Consider the following 7266-nt stretch of genomic DNA (forward strand, 5'->3'; position numbering starts at 1 on the left):
TACGTCAATTGTTTATTTTTTACGCGTCCAGTTTTGACAATGAGATGTTCTAAATCACAGTAATGTCGAGAAGAGAATTCAAACTTAAGTCAAAGAAGCCGGTGAACACACTATTTTAATCAGCTTGACTAATGAATACACATTTATTGTTTAAGAGACTGTTGAGATTAAATATATGTTCACCAAAAACTTTCCTCTAAAAGGGAAGTGTCTTGTCAGAAAACACATTTATTGAAGTTAAATGAGATAATGGTGCCAAAGTTTATGATTTATCTAGAACAAATCTTGTCTGAAAACCGAAAAAGAGATTTAAAGGAAAATTGTGACGGTGATGATTTGTTAACTGTTCTTATGAAATTAAACTAAACACACAACAAACGTACTGAATCCAAAATCCTGATCCACAAATATTTAATTTGTATATGAACTAAAATGTCTGTGCAGCAGCTTTTGAGTCTCGAAAATTTTCCGGAGACGGTCTTTTCACTCGAGTAGAGGTTCCCGTGTACGAGTAAGTTTATTTTTTGACTTTTCATATAACCATTTATAATAGTTATGCATGTCTGATGTAGGACTTCTAAGGAATGGATATATTTTACTCCTCCTTGGTTCTTTAATTTTCTTGGGTGCTACTTGTTTCCTTTACAAATGACAAGATAGTTACACAATAAATTCATCTAAATTAAGGGGATGGAGTCTCCTCTTGTCTATGCACTTGTCTTAGTGCAAGTCCGGATTTAGTCCAACTAATGTTGTTTTTTCGTTCAATAAAGGAGAGGGTGAATGCAGACATGTATATAGACTAGTTGATTAGAACAACGTTAATTTGTATAGATTTTATTTGAGTTATGTACTAATGTGTAAAACCCTTCAAGATTGTGCATGAATTCGTTAAATTCTTAATAGCTTAGTGCCTTTTCTGTAGTCAATATCCTAACAAAAATTGTGTATTTGAATAATTATAAAAGCCTCAAGTATTTTAATTTGTTTCCACTGCTTTAAAATTATTGTCACTTTATTTGCAGAACTGAATACATGATGGATGTGGAGAAGGAGATGGAAAATTGTTTGACTGGGACTCAAGGTTGGGGAATTTTGGTCTATTTTCTCTTAGCAGGTTCTATGTGCTTAGGATTTTATTTAGTTGAGATTATGGTTAACAACCAAGACCACAAATTATCATCGGCATCGGCTCTTTACTTGGCCGTTGTTCGTTTTATTCTGGCCATCTTTTTCTTCGCGATTGCTATGACGTTTTGTCTTCAATTGGTGTTTGAACTCACAGATAGACACAGAGGTTGATGATCTTGCCTCAACTATGGAGGCAGGGAAGGACTGTAAATCCATCGTTTAGTATTGAAGCCCATAGACATACAATGTGGCAATGTGTTGTGTATGCTCGAACTTGCTTGTATTAATCTCTCAACACGCACTTATGAACTCTTTGCCGCACAAATTTTGAAATACAATAACTATAAATTAGATGTTTTAAAATCATCCGAAACAATGTGACCTTCAGGAAATTGAACTGGATTTAGGAATCCATTTTCACAATAGGTCTCACATTTCCAATCAAAGAGAAAACGGGAAGAAGAAACGATTATGTTTTCTACGCCCTACTTGATTACCGCCCTTCTAGCCTTCGGATTAAGAAAGATTGCTCTGAAATTAACAAGGGTAAGAGTGAAAAAATTTCCTAGCAATTTTTTAAAACTGTAAGGACACAAGAAGCTAAAACTGATTACTTAGCTAAATTTTAGCTGATTAATTCGCTAATATCTGCGGATCTCCTACACAACCCTCAAGAGTGTCATGGCTATAGAGGTCATTGGGCTCTGGCCCAATTCATGGCCTTAAAAGGCCCATCAGTCTTCTATTTTCATGATATTTCGTTCACACTCTAGTTTTAAGTAGTGAGGTTTATCAGGTAACACAGAGGAATTTGAGGATAATTTATGTCTGATTATTATATACTTGGAACTTCCTCCATCTATAATTTCTGCAACACGGCCGACGGTGAGGCATGGGAGAAGGCATATCATGAAAACCTACACCATGATAATTAGATGAACAAACATGAGAAATTGGTTTCAGCATGTAACAAAGAAAAAGTACATAAAATATAGAAAGGTTTCAATTTTCAAAAGAAATTTTTCAATGTACCAGGAACACAGCTGTTAATGCTCAAAATTGTAAGGTTAACAAACTTAATTAAGTAACATAAGATGGGCTAGTAAGATGGGTTGAATTTAAATACACTCAAAATTGTAAGTGGTTCATTCCTTAAAACTAGGCTACATCCATTGTGTTGCTCTCAATATATTCATTTCAAGACTAAATAACACTCAGCTTAATACATTCACTATATTCTCTCTGATTTGTTTGACACCCATAATAGAGGTCTCTACACCTTTATATAGGCCTCACCTTCTTGAAGCCTCTCAAACCGACATTTAATGTGCCAAACCACTTGTACTAGCTTACTGACAACTTTTCTCCTACTTGCCCTGGCCTTTGTCGACAAAGTGAGATCTTAGCAGTCGGATGACGTGCCTTTTAAAGCCTAGGTGACAGGAGAGTCTCGCTCGGACCTTGGTTACTCTGCTTTGCCTTGCCGAGCATTACCCCACTTGCCTTTATGTCCCATCTTAGGCCTCTATTGTTGTATGCACGTTGTTGAGTAGTCCAATTCGCACTTGAGGATTCCTGTTCTTGGAGGCTTGTGCCATAAAGCTGTCAATGCGCCCACGTGTTCCTCACAGTCGGGTAGCCCTTCTTTCTCCTTGGCCGGCCCTTTCTGAACTCTTCGGACCTTGGGCTTCATGGCCTTTCCTTGGGCCTAAATGAACCCAACATTAACAACAGTTTGATACACTAAGTGTCATAAAAAGTGGTTGGAATTTTTTAAAGCTAATTCTTTGCCTGCTCAGCAAGAGAATATTAAGTTAGAAATTATGTCCCCTCCCATGTGGCTATGTGGGGGCGTAAAAAAGGAAAGAAAGAGATGCGGTTTCCCTCGCTTTTGGTATAGCAGACCCCAGCAAGAGGCTCGCACGTCGGGCTGATAATTGTGTCAATGTGCTTAGGCTGTGAGAGCTCTCAACTAGATGGATAGTTCAATGTCCTCATCAACGTCTGACACCTAGTTTGTATCTTTTTCTTCAAATATCCAACTACTTGTATCACGACACTTAATGTACCAGACTGTGTTTCCAGTACAATAAACAATCTCTCAATTTGAGGAGTTCATGATTGCTTTTATCATCTCATTTGTACTATAGATATAATGCATGCAAGAAAGATATATACTTGCATGTTCTGATAGCATTCCCACAACCTAAAAAGCTAGCAGATAATTCGAGCGAGCACGAGCCTTTTGAAAAAATCATGTGTAATTAACATGCTAATCAAGAAGAAAAGTGGTAATTGAGATCCAACTGTATTGAAAAGGATTCATCATATCATCGGATAATATTTGTCTTTGGGAAGTTTGATTATTGTTGTTTTGTTTTCTTAGCAAAATAAGCTGGATATATTGGTGATATTCCTTCTGGGCTTCTACATTAACAAGCAGGCCATTGAACTACTCGCCATTTCCTTATGGCTAACCGTGGATTATCGTACATAATTGTGTTGTAACAATGTCAAACTCTCACATTGGAAGCATGAATAATTAAAATATAATATGAAAAGAATGATTCGACCATTAAAGACACCAAGACTTAAAAAAAAAAAAACTATACATCAGTTGAATTGTTTAAGTTGAAGACAATATATGTGCTTGACTTTTTAATCCTCCTTCAATAGATATAGAAAATTGTGTCTGACACAACATGGGAGGAACTTGTATTTTAATGAGATGATTAAAGAAGAGAAAAGGGGCCATCCCGCTGCACAAAGCACTTGTAAATTGTAAAACTGGTTCATCTTTGGAGGAGCATTTTGTCACAAGATGGGAGGGACTTTGATCAGTCCTCCCCTTTATTTGTTCCACTTATTTTTATTGGGTACTTTGAAAATGACAAATAAATCACAACATCTTACTCAATATTCATTGCATTTCTTTCAACAAATACACGATAAAAAACAATTTAAAAAAGATAACATGAAGAAACTGACAAATAATACACTTCGCAATAAATACTGAAGATTTACTTTCTAAAATGGAAAATATCATTGGAGCAGCATATAGTCAGCCAGCCCAACCTACATTAATCGTTGTTGAACTTTGGTCTAACTGGAGTTTTGATCGTTGAACCAAAAACTCATGGGTATTTGTCATTGAAGATGTTTTAAAGTGGAGCAATGGTTCTTTTAACTAGCCTTATTAGAACTTCAATCCAAAAATAAAAAAATAAAAAATAAAATAAAAAGGAGCAAAAATGGGTAAAACTTCTAACAGAGTTAGCCAAAAGAACTATTACTCCACATTATAACAAGTTAAAGAATCAACACTCACGAATTTTATTTCTACTAAACCATTCCTCTATGTTAATTCATTCACCTCATTGCGTTACTATTGATCCTAAAAACTACCAAGCTTACATGGCGCGCAGGCCGAGTAACTAATGAGATAACTACGTCTTTCGGTTGAATGCAGATTGTGCCAACTCAATGACCAAGCTCGGTCGATGAGTAAATAAATGTGGTGGTAGTGGTGTCGAATGCGCAGCTCACTTTTGTGTCTTGTGATTGCAATCGAGGAAGGAACTCTTGACCTTCTGGGTTCTAGAGTATGATGACAAGGTTGCTAGTTTCTTCGAAGTTCACAAATCGTCGGTGCTAGGTTTGGTTTCTATAATTATATTCGTGCAAATAAAAGTACGCCGAACCGGTACCAGGCTGTACGGACATAAATACTCAAAAGAGATATGCGTCTTGATTGTAAATGTGGTTTGGCAGTCCGAATCTCGAACTCTAAAATGCACTTGTAAGTATCCAATCATAAAATAAACTCAGATCAATGTGCCGAGCTTGGTAACACCTCATTTCACCGAGAAAGCTAATGAAGCGACCTCTTTCAATAAGGACTCAAAGACTCCTTACTGGCTGAGACTTGGATAATAACTAGCCAAACTCGAAGCAATGCTGTTAAGACTAACTGAAGGTTGCTCCTCAGTCACCTAATTCTACGGCTCTAGTACTGTTAAGACTAACTGAAGGTGTTGCTGGTTGTCAACCACAATGCTGTTAAGACTAAGTGAAGGTGTGCTCGACAATGTTAGAATGGTTTGTGTTTTCTCTAGAGAGATTTTGGGTAGAGTGAGGGTTTTTGCAGGGCAGATTTGTTTGTGTGCTTAGAGAGAGCCTTGAATGTTGTACATCCTCTCTTATTTATAGTAATAACCAAGGTAGAAACCTACCAGGACTAAAACTCAACGATAATACTTTTCACACCAGGATCAGGCTTCGAACACTTCTTCTAACTCTGGGATTTTGATTACATACAAACTCCTGACCCTTGATACGTTCAAAATGCATCCTTTTCTGCCAAGGAATTCCAACAAATTTTATCTTTTATCCATGAGAACTGGAATCCTTGATCATATTGGACTCAACCAAACTACCTCGAACTGGGCCGAGACTTCATATTGAATCTAGATCCTTCTATGAGCCAAGGCTTCCACCATGGACCAATAATCTATCATGGGTATATCAAAGAACTAACTCGGCCCAAACCCATTAATTTGATCCTAAACAGCTGCATACTAATAAACGAGACTCACGATAGACTTTTAATATCAGCGTAAATAACAGGATATTTTCTCGATTTTTTGTTGTTGGCTACTGAGTCGTTACACTGCTTTTAGTTGGTTGCCGTTGAAGACTGAATAATGATACTAGGATTACCTCATTTCATGTGGAGTTAAACAATTCTTTATAGGGTAAAAAATTTAGGTAGGATTTGCCTTTAGTAAATTGTGTAGTGATATTAAAACCACCCATTACACTGTTCTGGGTCAGTTCGTTTGTTTGGGTTTTTGTTTTATGCATCGGTTGGCCAAAACCCACAATCAAATTACATGAAGAAGCGTTTGTTGGTTTGTTTCAGTTTTTATTTTTCATTTCTCTTCTAATGTTTTAAAAATGTTAAATAAATTTTTTTTTTAAGATTAAGTACCTAAAATCTCCCAATGTTTTTGTATCATTCCAAATTAGTCTCAACTTTTTTCCAAACAAGTACATCACCTATTAAAAAATGTTATATCCATTAAGTCCCAATTAGATTTCTGTTAAATTAAATAGGCTTACTTTGTCTCCAACATCAATAGAAGGTCATGGAACCATGGCTTCCACCAGGTAATGGTCGCCATCACCTCCAAACCCAATGTACAACCAAAAACTCCACCTTACAACTCAACACGCCAACAACGAGAAGGTGGTCATGGAGGTTGCTGAAATTGTATGAACTGCTATGATGCGGCCCCACTATCTTCACTGTCCACAAAGAAGAACTAGGTGCTTTACCAGTAGAAAATCAGTGATTGAGAAATCACATAAGCAGAAACAAGCTCCTTGAAACCTTATCTGAGTTCTTAACCTCTTCTTTGTTAGGAGATTTCACGATCTTCATTTTGTTTTCCATTTTATTCGTGAATTGGTTTATTTATTTTTATTTTTTCATCTTCATGTCTTTTCTGAAGTTATTAAATTATTATTTTAGTGGTCAAGTAAGCAAATAAGTGGGACCTATTGTTGCCACATGTACATTTAACGGAAAAATATGTGATAATTTCAAAATGTTGGGTACTTATTTGGAATGTTAAAAAAGGTTGAGACTAATTTGAAATGACACTAAGACCATCTCCAAAAGAGATCTCAAATTTTAAATCTAAAATTTAAATTTGAAGGCTTACGTGGCACTTTGGCATTTTTTTAAACTTTTGATCTCCAACTGATATGTCAAATTTTAAACATAAAATAATAATTCATATGTATTTTCTTTGCATTGAAAATGAAAAGAAACAAAAGAATAATGGTTTAAACTAATATAAAAACTAATAAAAAGCATTTAATAATTAATTAAAAAAATTTGAATGTGCCGTCAAATTTGGCAGCAATGAGGAGAGATGTCAATCCATGTCATGCCACATCAGATTTGACTTCTCAGTTGGAAAACATTAATGTTGTCTTTTGTTACCATTATTGATGATTTGAACATTTTGACGTCTCCTTTGGAGATACTCTAAGGTGTCAAAAGTATTTGAAGGGTACACTCAGATATTAAGGTGTCTAAAGCATTTGTTGAATTAGCTGGGAAGTGTG

This window comes from the organism of the source record quoted next, unplaced genomic scaffold, assembly GCF_019419815.1.
Source record: "Pyrus x bretschneideri cultivar Hongxiangsu unplaced genomic scaffold, Pyrus_bretschneideri_v1 Contig21, whole genome shotgun sequence".
NCBI lineage: Eukaryota > Viridiplantae > Streptophyta > Magnoliopsida > Rosales > Rosaceae > Pyrus > Pyrus x bretschneideri.